Raw genomic sequence first — 19,934 nt, forward strand, 5'->3', positions numbered from 1 at the left:
CTGTGATAGATGACCACCTGTGATAGATGACCACCTGTGATAGATTACCACCTGTGATAGATTACCACCTGTGATAGATTACCACCTGTGATAGATTACCACCTGTGATAGATGACCACCTGTGATAGATTACCACCTGTGATAGATTACCACCTGTGATAGATTACCACCTGTGATAGATGACCACCTGTGATAGATTACCACCTGTGATAGATTACCACCTGTGATAGATTACCACCTGTGATAGCGAAACACTGTCCTCTCCATTACTCCAGCCAAATAGTATCAAATACTTGTTCTCCCCACTGTATATGCAGTTATCTTAGCCAGCCAGCTAACTTTAGCTATTTAGCCAACTAGCTATGTTATTTCTCCCCACTGTATATATATTGTTATTTAGCAGACGCTCTTATCCAGAGCGACTTACAGGAGCAATTAGGGTTAAGTGTCTTGCTCAAGGGCACATCGACAGATTTTTCACCTCTACTGTATTTTAGTCAATGCCACTCCTACACATTGCTCATCCTAATATTTATATCTTTCTTAATTCCATTCTTTTACTTTTAGATTAGGTGTGTATTGTTGTGAATTGTTAGATACTACTGCACTGTTGGAGCTAGGAACGCAAGCGTTTCGCTACACCCGCAATAACATCTGCTAAATATGTGTACGTGACCAAGACAATTTGATTTGATTTGAATTCACCTTTCAGCAGGACAATAATCTAAAACACACACGGACAAATCTCCACTGGAGTTGCTTATCAACAAGACAGGGAATGTTCCTGAGTGGCAGAGTTACAGTTTGGACTTAAATCTGCTTGAAAATCTATGGCAAGACTTGAAAATGGTTGTCTAGCAACGATCAACATCCAATTTGATAGAACTTGAAGAATTCTGAAAATAATAATGGGTAAATGTTGCACAATCCAAGTGTGCAAAGCTTTTAGAGACCCAAAGAGACTCACAGCTGTAATCTCTGCCAAAGGTGATTCTACCATATATTGACTCAGCGGTGTGAATACTTATGTAAATGAGATATTTCCTGGATTTTCATTTTCAATACATTTGCAAAAATGTCTAAAAACATGTTTTCACTTTGTCCTTGTGTGTAGATGGGTGAATATTATTATTTTTTCAATCCATTTTGAATTCAGGCTGTGACACAGCAAAATGTGGAATAAGTCAATGGGTATGAATACTTTCTGAAGACACTGTATAGAGTTATAGAGAGTGTTTGGAACCACCAAGACTCTTCTTAGAGACTTTTCCAGGCCAAACTCTGTGGAGTTGGTTGTCCTTCTGGAAGGTTCTCCCATCTCTGCAGCACTCCACCAATCAGGCCTTTATGGTAGAGTGGCCAGACGGAAGCCACTCCTCAGTAAAAGACACTCCTCCGCCCGCTTGGAGTTTGCCAAAAGGCACCTAAAGGACTCTCAGACCATGAATGCCAAGCCTCACGTCTGGAGGAAACCGGGCACCATCCCTACAGTGAAGCATGGTGGTGGCAGCATCATGCTGTGTGGATGTTTTTCAGCGGCAGGGACTGGGAGACTAGTCAGGATCGAGGGAAAGATGAACAGAGCAAAGTACAGAGAGATCCTTGATGAAACCTGCTCCAGAGTGCTCAGGAACTCAGACTCGGTCGAAGGTTCACCTTCCAACAGGACAACGACCCTAAGCACACAGCCAAGACAACGCAGGAGTGGCTTCAGGACATGTCTCTGAATAACCTTGAGTGGCCCAGCCAGAGCCCGGACTTGAACCCGATCGAACATCTCTGGAGAGACCTGAAAATAGCTGTGCAGCGACGCTCTCCATCCAACCTGACAGAGCTTGAGAGGATCTTCATAGAAGAATGGGAGAAACTCCCCAAATACAGGTGTGCCAAGCTTGTAGCGTCATACCCAAGAAGACTCGAGGCTGCAATCGCTGCCAAAGGTGCTTCAACAAAATACTGAGTAAAGGGTCTGAATACTCCAACGTCGTTTTAGAGAATTTGATAGTTTGTCCAACCGGCCTCAGAACCGCAGACCACATGTAACCACGCCAGCCCAGGACCTCCACATCCTGCTTCTTCACCTCCGGGATCGTCTGAGACCAGACAGCTGATGAAACTGAGGAGTATTTCTGTCTGTAATAAAGCCCTTTTATGGGGAAAAACTCATTCTGATTGGCTGGACCTGGCTCCCCAGTGGGTGGGCCTATGCCGTCCCAGTCCCACCTATTGCTGAGCCCCTGCCCAGTCATGCTGTCACGATCGTCGATAGATGAAGCGGACCAAGGCGCAGCGTGATAACCGTACATATTTTATTGAAGTACACACACGAACAAAACAACAAACCAAACGATACGTGAAGTCCTAGGTTAACACCAAAAACAAACCTTACGGAACAAGATCCCACAAAACAAAAGTGCCAAAAGGCCGCTTAAGTATGGTCCCCAATCAGAGACAACGAGCTACAGCCGTCTCTGATTGGGAACCACCCTGGCCAACATAGATATACACAATCTAGAACACCCCATAGACAACTAAACATAACAAGTCCACACCCTGGCTCAACATTTAAGAGTCCCCAGAGCCAGGGCGTGACACATGTGAAATCCATAGATTAGGGCCTAATTAATGTATTTCAATTGACTGATTTCCTTCAATGAACTGTAACTCATTAAAATCTTTGAAATTGTTGCATGTTGCGTTTTATTTTTGTTCAGTGTGTGTATATATACTGTACAAGATGTACTGTACCAGTCAAAAGTTTTAGAACACCTACTCATTCAAGGGTTTTTCTTTATTTTTACTATTTTCTACATTGTAGAATAATAGTGAAGACATCAAAACTATGAAATAACACATATGGAATCATGTAGTAAAGGTAAATCATGCTGGTTAAGATGGACTGTCGTTTCTCTTTGCTTATTTGAGCTGTTTTTGCCATAATATGGACTTGGTCTTTTACCAAATAGGGCTATCTTCTGTATACCACCACTACCTTGTCACAACACAACTGATTGGCTGAAACGCATTAAGAAGGAAAGAAATTCCACAAATTAACTTTTAACAAGGCACACCTGTTAATTGAAATTCATTCCAGGTGACTACCTCATGAAGCTGGTTGAGAGAATGCCAAGAGTGTGCAAAGCTGTCATCAAGGCAGCTTGAAGAATCTCAAATATAAAATATATTTTGATTTGTTTAACACTTTTTTTGGTTACTACATGATTCCATATGTGTTATTTCATGGTTGTGATGTCTTCACTATTATTCTACAATAAAAAATAGTCAAAATAAAGAAAAACCCTTGAATGAGTAGGTGTGTCCAAACTTTTGACTGGTACTGTATACAGGTGTGTTTACGGACATATTCAATCTCTCCCTATCCCAGTCTGCTGTCCCCACATGCTTCAAGATGGCCACCATTGTCCCTGTACCCAAGAAAGCAAAGGTAACTGAACTAAATGACTGTCGCCCCGTAGCACTCACTTCTGTCATCATGAAGTGCTTTGAGAGACTAGTCAAGGATCATATCACCTCTACCTTACCTGTCACCCTAGACTCACTTCAATTTGCTTACCGCCCCAATAGATCCACAGACGATGCAATCGCCATCACACTGCACACTGCCCTATCCCATCTGGACAAGAGGAATACCTATGTAAGAATGCTGTTCATTGACTATAGCTCAGCATTCAACACCATAGTACCCTCCAAGCTCATCACTAAGCTCGGGGCCCTGGGTCCGAACCCCGCTCTGTGCAACTGGGTCCTGGACTTCCTGAATGGCTGCCCCCAGGTGATGAAGGTGGAAAACAACACCTCCACTTCGCTGATACTCAACACTAGGGCCCCACAAGGGTGCGTGCTCAGCCACCTCCTGTACTCCCTGTTCACCCATGACTGTGTGGCCGCGCACACCTCCAACTCAATCATCAAGTTTGCAGACCACACAACAGTAGTAGTCTTGATTACCAACAATGACGAGACCGCCTACAGGGAGGAGGTGAGGGCTCCTGCACCGGGGGCAAACTACCAGCCTTCCAGGACACCTACAGCACCTGATGTCACAGGAAGGCCAAAAAGATCATCAAGGACAACAACCACCCGAGCCACTGCCTGTTCCCCCCGCTATCATCTAGAAGGCGAGATCAGTACAGGTGCATCAAAGCCGGGACCGAGAGACTGAAAAACAGCTTCTATCTCAAGGCCATCAGACTGTTAAATAGCCATCACTAGCACATTAGAGGCTGCTGCCTATAGACAGCGACTATAAATCACTGGCCACTTTAAGAAATGGAACACTAGCCACTTTAATAATGTTTACATATCTTGCATTACTCATCTCATATGTATATACTGTATTCTATACTATTCTACGGTATCTTAGTCACTTTAATAATGTTTACATATCTTGCATTACTCATCTCATATGTATATACTCTATTCTATACTATTCTACTGTACCTTAGTCCATGCCGCTCTGTCATTGCTCGTCCATATATGTATGTATATATTCTTAATTCATTCCTTACTAGTTTTGTGTGTATTGGGTATATGTTGTGGAATTGTTAGATATTACTTGTTAGATATTACTGCACTGTCGGAGCTAGAAGCACAAGCATTTCACTACACCCACAATAACATCTGCTAAACACATGTTGTTACCAATAACATTACTGTACCGGTACCCCCCCTGTATATATAGCCTCCCTACTGTTATCACCCGCTATAACATCTGCTAAACACATGTTGTTACCAATAACATTACTGCACCGGTACCCCCCTGTATATATAGCCTCCCTACTGTTATCACCAACTATAACATCTGCTAAACACATGTTGTTACCAATAACATTACTGCACCGGTACCCCCCTGTATATATATAGCCTCCCTACTGTTATCACCAACTATAACATCTGCTAAACACATGTTGTTACCAATAATCCTTGGCGATGGGAAGGCCGGACCTGACACAGGCTTCAAACAGCCTCACCGCCCTGGATCCAGAGTTTCTGGTACCTTCATCCCTGGGGTCACCGCCCTGGATCCAGAGTTTTCTGGTGACTTCATCCCTGGGGTCACCACCCTGGATCCAGAGTTTGTGGTGACTTCATCCCTGGGGTCACCGCCCTGGATCCAGAGTTTGTGGTGCCTTCATCCCTGGGGTCACCGCCCTGGATCCAGAGTTTCTGATACCTTCATCCCTGGGGTCACCGCCCTGGATCCAGAGTTTTCTGGTGACTTCATCCCTGGGGTCACCGCCCTGGATCCAGAGTTTTCTGGTGACTTCATCCCTGGGGTCACCGCCCTGGATCCAGAGTTTTCTGGTACCTTCATCCCTGGGGTCACCGCCCTGGATCCAGAGTTTCTGGTACCTTCATCCCTGGGGTCACCGCCCTGGATCCAGAGTTTCTGGTACCTTCATCCCTGGGGTCACCGCCCTGGATCCAGAGTTTTCTGGTGACTTCATCCCTGGGGTCACCGCCCTGGATCCAGAGTTTTCTGGTGACTTCATCCCTGGGGTCACCGCCCTGGATCCAGAGTTTTCTGGTGACTTCATCCCTGGGGTCACCGCCCTGGATCCAGAGTTTCTGGTGACTTCATCCCTGGGGTCACCGCCCTGGATCCAGAGTTTTCTGGTGACTTCATCCCTGGGGTCACCGCCCTGGATCCAGAGTTTCTGGTGACTTCATCCCTGGGGTCACCGCCCTGGATCCAGAGTTTGTGGTGACTTCATCCCTGGGGTCACCGCCCTGGATCCAGAGTTTGTGGTGACTTCATCCCTGGGGTCACCGCCCTGGATCCAGAGTTTTCTGGTACCTTCATCCCTGGGGTCACCGCCCTGGATCCAGAGTTTCTGGTGACTTCATCCCTGGGGTCACCGCCCTGGATCCAGAGTTTGTGGTGACTTCATCCCTGGGGTCACCGCCCTGGATCCAGAGTTTGTGGTGACTTCATCCCTGGGGTCACCGCCCTGGATCCAGAGTTTTCTGGTACCTTCATCCCTGGGGTCACCGCCCTGGATCCAGAGTTTCTGGTGACTTCATCCCTGGGGTCACCGCCCTGGATCCACAGTTTTCTGGTGACTTCATCCCTGGGGTCACCGCCCTGGATCCAGAGTTTGTGGTGCCCATCCATCTGTTGGGTTGGTAGGATGTGGAAAGACCCACCACATTGGTTAGTATTGACTGTAGTAGAGACATCTGTTGGGTTGGTAAGATGTGGAAAGAAGTAGGTTTTAAATTCATACTTATTACGAATCTGCACTAGTTTGAAAATACTATTATTATTTAATGAAAAAATATCACTTTTTGTCTGGAAATAAAATAAACGTTTCTCTCAACTGCGTTACCCACTCCAGTCAGTAGATGGCGATGTGTGTCTTTCAGGCGATGCTTCTAGTGTGACGTGTAATCTAGTGGACGGAACGTTTCTTCAACAACGACGAGTCAGCCACCTCGGTAGTTTGCTAGCCAACATGGTCGAAACGTTCAAGCTGATCAGACTGTTTCAGTGTATATTTGCCTCTGAATTTTAAACATACTAATGTCTTATAACTAGTTTCCGCATTTAATGTCATATTTACGTTTAGTCAGGTAACGGTAGCTGGCTTCATAAATTAGCCTATCACTAGTCTAGTCGCTAACTTGCTAGCTAGCTAACATCCCCGACCATGAGCTCACTAAGCTACTCTCCTCCTGCTAAAGAAGAGGAGGTCTGCTGGACGGAGAAAGAAGCTCTAGTGAAAGAGGAGGAGGAAGAGGAGGATGTTACAATACAAAAACAAGTAGAGGGTGAAGCTGTTACCGTGAAAGAAGAAGAGAAAGACGTTACAGTGAAAGAAGAGGAAGACGCGTTCAGAGTGAAAGAGGAGGAGGATGTTACAATTAAAGAAGAGGAGGGTGGTGAGACTGTTACAGTGAAAGATGAAGAGAATAAAGACGAGGCTTTTTTTGGAGTGAAGGAGGGAGAGGTAACTGTCACGTTGAAGGAGGAGGGGGAAGAAGAAGAAGAGGAGGAGGAGGAGGAGGGGGAAGAAGAAGAGGAGGAGGAGGGGGAAGAAGAGGAGGAGGAGGAGGGGGAAGAAGAGGAGGAGGAGGAGGTGGGGGAAGAAGAGGAGGAGGAGGAGACGGAAGATCTGATTAACAACAGTAAGTAACGTTACTGTCTTGGAAGGAGCAGTTGTTGAACGGATGCGTGTTTTTTTTCAAATGATGTTCTGAGCTTAAATATGTCGTTTTTAAATGTAGGAATTGATAAAGCTACTCTGTAAGATGTGTATACCATCAACAAGCTGGCCAACAACAAAACGTTATTTGCACGCAAAATCACAACTTAAATGTCTCATAGACTTGTCCTCATCAATACTGCAATCCCATTGTACTACTTTGGAGGGGGATTCCTAGCCCAATATTGACTGCGGTCAAGTGATGCGACACTCGCAAAACGCGGTCAAGCCATCTGCTCTTCAGTTTCTTCCTGAATTTGCGTGCGCGAATACACTTTACAGAAATTGCGTTTTTCCGGTAGGGAAATTGAGTTGGATGGACTCTAATTCACAGAAAAAGTCGAGACGATAGCTACAAATCATTCCAAACAAACCGTTTGAAACATAATTTATTCAATCTTGCATAATAAAAAATGATACCAGATCATTTATTTTCATATTTCGCGTGATAAAAAATGACTTTGTCATGGGTAGAGTGAGGCTGCAGTAGCCTATCAGGGTGCTGTTTTAAGCAAATGTTAAATAGTTAAAGCAAAATGTGTTTACAGTCATGACATACACTATATATACAAAAGTATGTGGACACCCCTTGAAATTAGTGGATTCGGCTATTTCAGCCACACCTGTTGCTGACAGGTGTATAAAATCGAGCACACCGCCATGCAATCTCCATAGACAAAACATTGACAGTAGAGAATGGCCCGTACTGAAGAGCTCAGTGTCTTTCAACGTGGCACCGTCATAGGATGCCACCTTTCCAACAGGTCAGTACGTCAAAGTTCTGCCCCTGCTAGAGCTGACCCCGGTCAACTGGAAGTGCTGTTATTGTGAAGTGGAAACATCTAGAAGCAACAACGGCTCAGCCGCGAAGTAGTAGGCCACACAAGCTCACAGAACGGGACCCGCTGAAGCGCGTAGCGAGTGGAAATCCTCGGTCCTCGGTTGCAACACTCACTACCGGGTTCAAAACTGCCTCTTGAAGCAACGTCAGCACGAGCTGTTCGTCGGGATCTTCATGAAATGGGGTTTCCACGGCCGATCAGCCGCACACAAGCCTAAGGTCACCATGTGCAATGCCAAGCGTCGGCTGGAGTGGTGTAAACGCTACAGCATACAGTGACATTCTAGACATTTTGTGCTTCCAACTTTGTGGCAACAATTTTGGGAAGGCCTTTTCCTGTTTCAGCATGACAACGCCCCCGTGCACAAATCTAGGTCCATACAGAAATGGTTTGACGAGATCGGTGTGGAAGAACTTGACTGGCCTGCACAGAGCCCTGACCTCAACCCCATCGAACACCTTTGGGATGAATTGGAACGCTGACTGCGAGCCAGGCCTAATCGCCCAACATCAGTGCCCCGACCTCACTAATGCTCTTGTGGCTGAAAGGAAGCAAGTCCCCCGCAGCAATGTTCCAACATCTAGTGGAAAGCCTTCCCAGAAGAATGGAGGCTGTTATAGCAGCAAAGGGGGGATCAACTCCATATTAATGCCCATGATTTTGGAGTGAGATGTTTTGGACGAGCAGGTGTCCACATACTTCTGGTCCTACTACTACTACTACTACTACTAGCAGGTGTCCACATACTGTTGGTCATGTAGTGTAGCTACTACTACTACTAGCAGGTGTCCACATACTGTTGGTCATGTAGTGTAGCTACTACTACTACTAGCAGGTGTCCACATACTGTTGGTCATGTAGTGTAGCTACTACTACTACTAGCAGGTGTCCACATACTGTTGGTCATGTAGTGTAGCTACTACTACTACTACTAGCAGGTGTCCACATACTGTTGGTCATGTAGTGTAGCTACTACTACTACTACAACTACTACTACTACTACTACTAGCAGGTGTCCACATACTGTTGGTCATGTAGTGTAGCTACTACTACTACTACTACTACTACTACTACTACTACTACTAGCAGGTGTCCACATCCTGTTGGTCATGTAGTGTAGCTACTACTAGCAGGTGTCCACATACTGTTGGTCATGTAGTGTAGCTACTACTACTACTACTAGCAGGTGTCCACATACTGTTGGTCATGTAGTGTAGCTACTACTACTACTAGCAGGTGTCCACATACTGTTGGTCATGTAGTGTAGCTACTACTACTACTACTACTACAAGCAGGTGTCCACATCCTGTTGGTCATGTAGTGTAGCTACTACTACTACTACTAGCAGGTGTTGGGTCTTGTAGTGTAGCTACTACTACTAGCAGGTGTCCACATACTGTTGGTCATGTAGTGTAGCTACTACTACTACTAGCAGGTGTCCACATACTGTTGGTCATGTAGTGTAGCTACTACTACTACTAGCAGGTGTCCACATACTGTTGGTCATGTAGTGTAGCTACTACTACTACTACTACTACTAGCAGGTGTCCACATACTTCTGGTCCTACTACTACTACGACTACTACTAGCAGGTGTCCACATACTGTTGGTCATGTAGTGTAGCTACTACTACTACTAGCAGGTGTCCACATACTGTTGGTCATGTAGTGTACTTCTGGTGTATCTACCGTAGCCTAAAGTTACTTTATATCTCACTGAAATAAATGTATTTCCTGTTACCAAGTCATTTACGGTTTCTATGCCTTTTAGTTTTCCTTGTGGACCAATTTATCAGTGATTTCTGAAATGCTTTCCATGGATTGTTCCATAAGGTTGTGTTTTTAGGGATTAATATTGATTCTTGTAGAATATGTTTCATTTTCTTTCTATATTTTTTAAAAGTGTTCTTAGCTATGAAGTTGTTAATGTTCTTAGATTTATCCTTTTGAAAATTGATACGTAAAAGTATTCTGTGGATGAGCACATCTTCAATATGTACCCACTGTTCCTCTTTAGTGCATTTGAACTATATGTCGCAAGTAAAAGCCTTGGGTGGTGAGTTGATACAATTCCAAGTCTTTTAGGTTAAAACCACCCTCAGATACTCACGAGTGGCGCAGCGGTCTAAGGCACTGCATCGCAGTGCTTGAGGTGCCACTACAGACCCGGGTTCGATCCCAGGCGGTGTCACAACCGGCCGTGACCAGGAGACCCCACGGGGGTCATGAAAAAAAGTATTTGATCCCCTGCTGATTTTGTACATTTGCCCACTGACAAAGACATGATCAGTCTATAATTTTAATGGTAGGTTTATTTGAACAGTGAGAGACAGAATAACAACAAAATCCAGAAAAATACATGTAAAAAATGTCAAATTGATTTGCATTTTAATGAGGGAAATAATGATTTGACCCCTCTGCAAAACATGACTTAGTACTTGGTGGCAAAACCCTTGTTGGCAATCACAGAGGTCAGACGTTTCTTGTAGTTGGCCACCAGTTTTGCACACATCTCAGGAGGGATTTTGTCCCACTCCTCTTTGCAGATCTTCTCCAAGTCATTAAGGTTTCGAGGCTGACGTTTGGCAACTCAAACCTTCAGCTCCCTCCACAGATTTTCTATGGGATTAAGGTCTGGAGACTGGCTAGGCCACTCCAGGTCCTTAATGTGCTTCTTCTTGAGCCACTCCTTTGTTGCCTTGACTGTGTGTTTTGGGTCATTGTCATACTGGAATACCCATCCACGAACCATTTTCAATGCCCTGGCTGAGGGAAGGAGGTTCTCACCCAAGATTTGACAGTACATGGCCCCGTCCATCGTCCCTTTGATGCGGTGAAGTTGTCCTGTCCCCTTAGCAGAAAAACACCCCCAAAGCATAATGTTTCCACCTCCATGTTTGACGGTGGGGATGGTGTTCTTGGGGTCATAGGTAGCATTCCTCCTCCTCCAAACACGGCGAGTTGAGTTGATCCCAATGAGCTCCATTTTCGTCTCATCTGACCACAACACTTTCACCCAGTTCTCCTCTGAATCATTCAGATGTTCATTGGCAAACTTCAGACGGGCCTGTATATGTGCTTTCTTGAGCAGGGGGACCTTGCGGGCGCTGCAGGATTTCAGTCCTTCATGGCGTAGTGTGTTACCAATTGTTTTCTTGGTGACTATGGTCCCAGCTGCCTTGAGATCATTGACAAGAACTTAACCATTTAATTTCATATTTACGGTGTTGTTGTTATTGGTCAGCTAGCTGGCTGGTTAAGTTAGCACTAGCCTAGCTAGCTAACATCCCCGACCATGAGCTCACTAAGCTACTCTCCTCCTGCTAAAGAAGAGGAGGTCTGCTGGACGGAGAAAGAAGCTCTAGTGAAAGAGGAGGAGGAAGAGGAGGATGTTACAATACAAAAACAAGTAGAGGGTGAAGCTGTTACCGTGAAAGAAGAAGAGAAAGATGTTACAGTGAAAGAAGAGGAAGACGCGTTCAGAGTGAAAGAGGAGGAGGATGTTACAGTGAAAGAAGATGAAGACGCGTTCAGAGTGAAAGAGGAGGAGGATGTTACAGTGAAAGAAGAGGAGGAAGCAGTCTTTGGAGTGAAAGAGGAGGAGGAGGAGATGACTGTCACATCGAAAAAGGAGGAGGAAGAAGAGGAGGAAACTGGATATCTGGTTCCGGTTTCCCAAAGGCATCTTAAGGCATCCAATGGTTCTAATGATGAACTTAGCAGTAAGATGCTTTTGAGAAACCGGGCCCTGATTAACACTAGTAAGTACTGTCTTAAAAACAGAGGCACAAACTCTGCAGTTGTTGAACTGATGTGTGGTGTTAAAGGGGAAATCTGCAGTTGCTACATCCATATTTGGACTTTTATATTATTTATATATATCCATTGATTCTTGAAGAATATAACACATGCCTCATGAGCTTAGTTCAACTGTCGTACCCCATCAGATCCCAAAATAAGCTTTTTCTACTCCAATGTTTAGAAACAGTGTAAATGTAAACCAACACTGTATAGCCTCAACATGGTTAAAGCTATAATATTGATGTCATGGATGGTCCGACCTTGCATCCATAGGTCTGTCTATGATTTTGAGAGTAGTTACATTTCTCCAGTCCCATCCACCATCTTATTACCAAAACAGTGGTGGAATGACAGCTTTGTTATTGTTTGAACTGCAGATTGGTTGATTGATTGATGTGTGGCTTTTTTTAAAGGGGCAACCTAGGTTTTAAACAGCAGCAAAATTGGGGGCTGGAGAAATGTAACCACTCTCAAATTCATAGAGAAAGCTATTGTAGCAACCTTAACCCAAAACCTAGCGACCTCATCAAGAAGTTCAGACATCTTGGTATAACAGTTATAAGGTGTTGGCTTGACAGTCTCTGGACCCAGGTTTGAGTCCAGCTCAGGGCTACCCCCTGAATTCACTACACTATGAATACAAGGACTGGCCATCCATAAGGTCAAAATCACAGTTTTAACCTGGTTTTGAAGATATACAGTGTTTGTTTACAACCAGTGGCATTATACAAGCTTATGCTTTGGTTTCTGATGGGGAAATACATTTGAGGCATTTATAAGTTATATTCTTCAAGAATCAATGGCTATATAGTATATGGGTTTTTCTATAACTGCCAGTGAGGATTTCCTTGCATTTATGGCAGTGTAGTTCCCTTAAGGGTCAGTCAACTTTGGTAAAACATACTATGGGGAGTCGTGACTTAGGTTGAAGGATCTAAACGGACACCTGAAAAGGCCAATGAAATCCGCGCCTCGCTGGAAGCCCCGCCTTCCACAGGTGATGAGCGTTAGGCTCGGATTCATTCCTTCAATTATTCGGCTCTTTACCTCGTTGTGAACAGGAACGATTCATGCTACAGGTGTAGACCTTACTTACAAGCTACCTGCCGGAATACATAGTGCCAACTGTAAAGTTTGGTGGAGGAGGAATAATGGTCTGGGGCTGTTTTCATGGTTCATGCTCCTTAGTTCCAGTGAAGGGAAATCTTAATGCTACAGCATACAAATTCAAATCTAATTGTATTTGTCACGTGCGCCAAATAGACCTTACCGTGAAATTCTTACTTACAAGCCCTTAACCAACAGTGCAGTTAAATAAAGTCAATAAAATATTTACTAAATAAACTAAAGTAAAAAGTAACACAATAAAATAACAATAACGAGGCTATATACAGGGGGTACCGGTACCGAGGTAATGTGCCGGGGTACAGGTTGGTCCAGGTAATAATGAGGCTATATACAGGGGGTACCGGTACCGAAGTAATGGGCTGGGGTACAGGTTAGTCCAGGTAATAATGAGGCTATATACAGGGGGTACCGGTACCGAAGTAATGGGCTGGGGTACAGGTTAGTCCAGGTAATAATGAGGCTATATACAGGGGGTACCGGTACAGAGGTAATGTGCCGGGGTACAGGTTAGTCCAGGTAATAATGAGGCTATATACAGGGGGTACCGGTACCGAGTCAATGGGCTGGGGTACAGGTTAGTCCAGGTAATAATGAGGCTATATACAGGGGGTACCGGTACCGAGGTAATGGGCTGGGATACAGGTTAGTCCAGGTTATAATGAGGCTATATACAGGGGGTACCGGTACCGAGGTAATGGGCTGGGATACAGGTTAGTTGAGGTAATTTGTACATGTACAGTACCAGTCAAAAGTTTGGACACTCCTACTCATTCCAGGGTTTTTCTTAATTTTTTACTATTTTCTACATTGTAGAATAATAGTGAAGACATCAAAACTATGAAATAACACATATGGAGTCATGTAGTAACCAAAAAAGTGTTAAACAAATCAAAATATACAGTGGTGTGAAAAAGTGTTTGCCCCCTTCCTGATTTCTTATTTGTTTGCATGTTTGTCACACTTAAATGTTTCAGATCATCAAACAAATTTAAATATTAGTCAAAGATAACACAAGTAAACACAAAATGCAGTTTTGAAATGAAGGTTGTTATTATTAAGGGAAAACTAAATCCAAACCTACATGGCCCTGTGTGAAAAAGTGTTTGCCCCCCCCCCCCCGTTATAACACAACTCAACTGTGGTTTATCACACCTGAGTTCAATTCCTCTAGCCACACCCAGGCCTGATTACTGCCACACCTGTTCTCAATCAAGGAATCACTTAAATAGGACCTGCCTGACAACGTGAAGTAGACCAAAAGATCCATCAGTCTGGAAAAGGTTATAAAGCCATTTCTAAAGCTTTGGGACTCCAGCGAACCACAGTGAGAGCCATTATCCACAAATGGCGAAAACATGGAACAGTGGTTAACCTTCCCAGGAGTAGCCGGCCGACCAAAATTACCCCAAGAGCGCAGCGACGACTCATCCAAGAGGTCACAAAAGACCTCACAACAACATCAAAAGAGCTGCAGGCCTCACTTGCCTCAGTTAAGGTCAGTGTTCATGACTCCACCATAAGAAAGAGACTGGGCAGAAATGGCCTGCATGGCAGAGTTCCAAGACAAAAACCACTGCTGAGCAAAAATAACATTAAGGCTCGTCTCATTTTTGCCAGAGAACATCTTGATGATCCCCCAAGACCTTTGGGAAAACACTCTGTGGACTGACGAGACAAAAGTTGAACTTTTTGGAAGGTGTGTGTCCTATTACATCTGGCGTAAAAGTAACACTGCATTTCAGATATGGCAATATAGAAGCAAACCGGATGGACATCATGAAAATGATCGGAGAGGTTGAGAGTAGAAGAAGTTCAGGAGCAAAACCAATTTTTTTTTATAATATATATATAATAGAATTATTGTAAAATTGACTGTGTCCATAAGGGGTAGATAGTAAGTATAGGCTGGAAGTAGAGGCCTGGGCATTGTTGTTCACTAATTTACCCCAAGTAGGGAAAGGATGGCGGGGTTGGAAAGTAATAAAGGGGAGTATATATATAAAAAACATGGGGGATTGGAAGTGATGCAGACAATTACATTGATAGAAGTTGCAATATTAAGCTGATCCCCCCCCCCCCCCCCCCCCCCCCAAAAAAAACAAAAAAAACACTGCATTTCAGAAAAAGAACATCATACCAACAATAAAATATGGTGGTGGTAGTGTGATGGTCCGGGCCTGTTTTGCTGCTTCAGGACCTGGAAGACTTGCTGTGATAAATGGAACCGTGAATTCTGCTGTCTACCAAAAAATCCTGTCCGTCCATGTGTTCGTGACCTCAAGCTGAAGCGAACTTGGGTTCTGCAGCAGGACAATGATCCAAAACACACCAGCAAGTCCACCTCTGAATGGCTGAAGAAAAACAAAATGAAGACTTTGGAGTGGCCTAGTCAAAGTCCTGACCTGAATCATATTGAGATGCTGTGGCATGACCTTTAAGAAGGCAGTTCATGCTCGAAAACCCTCCAATGTGGCTGTATTACAACAATTCTGCAAAGATGAGTGGGCCAAAATTCCTCCACAGCGCTGTAAAAGACTCATTGCAAGTTATCGCAAACGCTTGATTGCAGTTGTTGCTGCTAAGGGTGGCCCAACCAGTTATTAGGTTGTAGGGGGCAAACCCTTTTTCCCACAGGGCCATGTGGGTTTGGAATTAGTTTTCCCTTAATAATAACAACCTTCATTTCAAAACTGCATTTTGTGTTTACTTGTGTTATCTTTGACTAATATTTAAATTTGTTTGATCTTAAACATTTAAGTGTGACAAACATGCAAACAAATAAGAAATCAGGAAGAGGGCAAACACTTTTTTTTCACCACTGTATTTTATATTTGAGATTCTTCAAAGTAGCCACCCTTTGCCTTGATGACAGCTTTGCACACTCTTGGCATTCTCTCAACCAGCTTCATGAGGTAGTCACCTGGAATGCATTTTCAATTAACAGGTGTGCCTTCTTAAGTTAATATGTGGCATTTTTTTCCTTCTTAATGCGTTTGAGCCAATCAGTTGTGTTGAGACATGGTAGGGTTGGTATACAGAAGATAGCCCTATTTGGTAAAAGACCAAGTCCATGTTATGGCAAGAACAGCTCAAATAAGCAAAGAGAAACGACAGTCCATCATAACTTTAAGACATGAAGGTCAGTCAATCCGGAAAATTTCAAGAACTTTGAAAGTTTCTTTAAGTGCAGTCACAAAAACCATCAAGCGCTATGATGAAACTGGCTCTCATGAGGACCGCCACAGGAATGGAAGACCCAGAGCTACCTCTACTGCAGAGGATAAGTTCATTAGAGTTACCAGCCTAAGAAATTGCAGCCCAAATAAAGACTTCACAGATTTCAAGTCACAGACATATCTCAACATCAACTGTTCAGAGGGGACTGGGTAAATCAGGCCTTCATGGTTGAATTGTTGCAAAGAAACAACTACTAAAGGACACCAATAAGAAGAAGAGATCTGCTTGGGCCAAGAAACACGAGCAATGGACATTAGACCGGTGGAAATTGAGATTTTTGGTTCCAACCGCCGTGTCTTTGTGCGACGCGATGTGGGTAAACGGATGATCTCCGCGTGTGTAGTTCCCACCGTGAAGCATGGAGGAGGAGGTGTGGTGATGTGGGGGTGCTGTGATGGTGACACTGTCTGTGATTTATTTAGAATTCAAGGCACACTTAACCAGCATGGCTACCACAGCATTATGCAGTGATACGCCATCCCAACTGGTTTGGGCTTAGTGGGACTATCATTTGTTTTTCAACAGGACAATGACCCAACACACCTCCAGGCTGTGTAAGGGCTATTTTACCAAGGAGAGTGATGGAGTGCTGCATCAGATGACCTGGCCTCCACAATCCCCCGACCTCAACCCAATTGAGATGGTTAGGGATGAGTTAAACCGCAGAGTGAAGGAAAAGCAGCCAACAAGTGCTCAGCATATGTGGGAACTCCTTCAAGACTGTTGGAAAAGCATTCCAGATGAAGCTGCTTGAGAGAATGCCAAGAGTGTGCAAAGGGTGGCTATTTGAAGAATCTCAAATATAAAATATATTTTGATTAGTTTAACACTATTTTGGTTACTACATGATTCCATATGTGTTATTTCATAGTTTTGATGTCTTCACTATTGTCCTACAATTTAGAAAATAGTAAAAATAAAGAACAACCCTTGAATGAGTAGTTGTGTCCAAACTTTTGACTGGTACTGTATGTTATTGTTAGGTGAAGTTATGGGCCAATTTGGCATACACTTAGTGTGTAAAGGTAGCCAAAGAGCATTTTACTGAATTAGTGGTGAATTAGTGAATAGCGACACAGAGCTTAATGTGAGTTTCCTTGAGTAGCACTCCCGATCTTGCTCTGATAATGTGTAGTAATATTCAGAATATATTGTGAAAAACTACAATCTTTGCTCACCATTTTTGCTCCATGCAGATACAGTGGGGGAAAAAAGTATTTAGTCAGCCACCAATTGTGCAAGTTCTCCCACTTAAAAAGATGAGAGAGGCCTGTAATTTTCTTCATAGGTACACGTCAACTATGACAGACAAAATGAGGGAAAAAAATCCAGAAAATCACATTGTAGGATTTTTTATGAATTTATTTGCAAATTATGGTGGAAAATAAGTATTTGGTCAATAACAAAAGTTTCTCAATACTTTGTTATATACCCTTTGTTGGCAATGACACAGGTCAAAACGTTTTCTGTAAGTCTTCACAAGGTTTTCACACACTGTTGCTGGTATTTTGGCCCATACCTCCATGCAGATCTTCTCTAGAGCAGTGATGTTTTGGGGCTGTCGCTGGGCAACATGGACTTTCAACTCCCTCCAAAGATTTTCTATGGGGTTGAGATCTGGAGACTGGCTAGGCCACTCCAGGACCTTGAAATGCTTCTTACGAAGCCACTCCTTCGTTGCCCGGGCGGTGTGTTTGGGATCATTGTCATGCTGAAAGACCCATTCACGTTTCATCTTCAATGCCCTTGCTGATGGAAGGAGGTTTTCACTCAAAATCTCACGATACATTGCCCCATTCATTCTTTCCTTTTACACGGATCAGTCGTCCTGGTCCCTTTGCAGAATAACAGCCCCAAAGCATGATGTTTCCACCCCCATGCTTCACAGTAGGTATGGTGTTCTTTGGATGCAACTCAGCATTCTTTGTCCTCCAAACACGACGAGTTGAGTTTTTACCAAAAAGTTATATTTTGGTTTCATCTGACCATATGACATTCTCCCAATCCTCTTCTGGATCATCCAAATGCACTCTAGCAAACTTCAGACGGGCCTGGACATGTACTGGCTTAAGCAGGGGGACACGTCTTGTACTGCAGGATTTGAGTCCCTGGCGGCGTAGTGTGTTACTGATGGTACGCTTTGTTACTTTGGTCCCAGCTCTCTGCAGGTCATTCACTAGGTCCCCCCGTGTGGTTCTGGGATTTTTGCTCACCGTTCTTGTGATCATTTTGACCCCACGGGGTGAGATCTTGCGTGGAGCCCCAGATCGAGGGAGATTATCAGTGGTTTTGTATGTCTTCCATTTCCTAATAATTGCTCCCACAGTTGATTTCTTCAAACCAAGCTGCTTACCTATTGCAGATTCAGTCTTCCCAGCCTGGTGCAGGTCTACAATTTTGTTTCTGGTGTCCTTTGACAGCTCTTTGGTCTTGGCCATAGTGGAGTTTGGAGTGTGACTGTTTGAGGTTGTGGACAGGTGTCTTTTATACTGACAACAAGTTCAAACAGGTGCCATTAATACAGGTAACGAGTGGAGGACAGAGGAGCCTCTTAAAGAAGAAGTTACAGGTCTGTGAGAGCCAGAAATCTTGCTTGTTTGTAGGTGACCAAATACTTATTTTCCACCATAATTTGCAAATAAATTCATAAAAAATCCTACAATGTGATTTTCTGGAGAAAAAAAATCTCAATTTGTCTGTCATAGTTGACGTGTACCTATGATGAAAATTACAGGCCTCTCTCATCTTTTTAAGTGGGAGAACTTGCACAATTGGTGGCTGACTAAATACTTTTTTCCCCCACTGTATACTACATCCATAACTAGAGGTTATTAGCATGGAGGAGTTCAGATATACTACATCCATAACTAGAGGTTATTAGCATGGAGGAGTTCAGATAAACTACATCCATAACTAGAGGTTATTAGCATGGAGGAGTTCAGATATACTACATCCATAACTAGAGGTTATTAGCATGGAGGAGTTCAGATATACTACATCCATAACTAGAGGTTATTAGCATGGAGGAGTTCAGATATACTACATCCATAACTAGAGGTTATTAGCATGGAGGAGTTCAGATATACTACATCCATAACTAGAGGTTATTAGCATGGAGGAGTTTCTGCAGCCAAATTGTGTTGCATAGCAACAAACAGCAAACACTGAAAGGGTCCTATATTGGAGAGTAAAAGTCGTCTGGCACTCTGCTTAGGATTTCAACAACTTTAAACTTTAACTTATTTCTAGCCTACAGTCATCGATGTTACTACTAATGTGAAAACAAGACAAAATATGACTATTGTTGCTCACTTGACTATAAAAGACAATTGTCAAATAATTTAAGGCATCAATTGTTGTACAATTTAATGGGTACGCTCTGGGTATCACCTTTTACCTCAAATAAACAGTGTATTTCTGCTGTTGTGGTTCTTTAACCATCTGTCTGACTGTCGTTCACACAGGAGAGAGACATGGCTATCGTGGATCCTCTGGGGAGCCTCAACAACATGATGCTGACGAGGCAGAAAGGTCTCTCTCCAGATCAGAACACCTTAAGAAAAACCATCTGATACCCACTGGGAAGAAATCTCACTGCTGCTCTGACTGTGGGAAACGTTGCAAGTTTTCATCAGAACTTAAAATACACCAGCGAGTACACACAGGAGAGAAACCTTATAGCTGTGATCAATGTGGGAAGA

The sequence above is a fragment of the Coregonus lavaretus genome (assembly GCF_964263955.1).
Source record: "Coregonus lavaretus genome assembly, contig: HAP1_SCAFFOLD_69, whole genome shotgun sequence".
Classification (NCBI taxonomy): Eukaryota; Metazoa; Chordata; class Actinopteri; order Salmoniformes; family Salmonidae; genus Coregonus; species Coregonus lavaretus.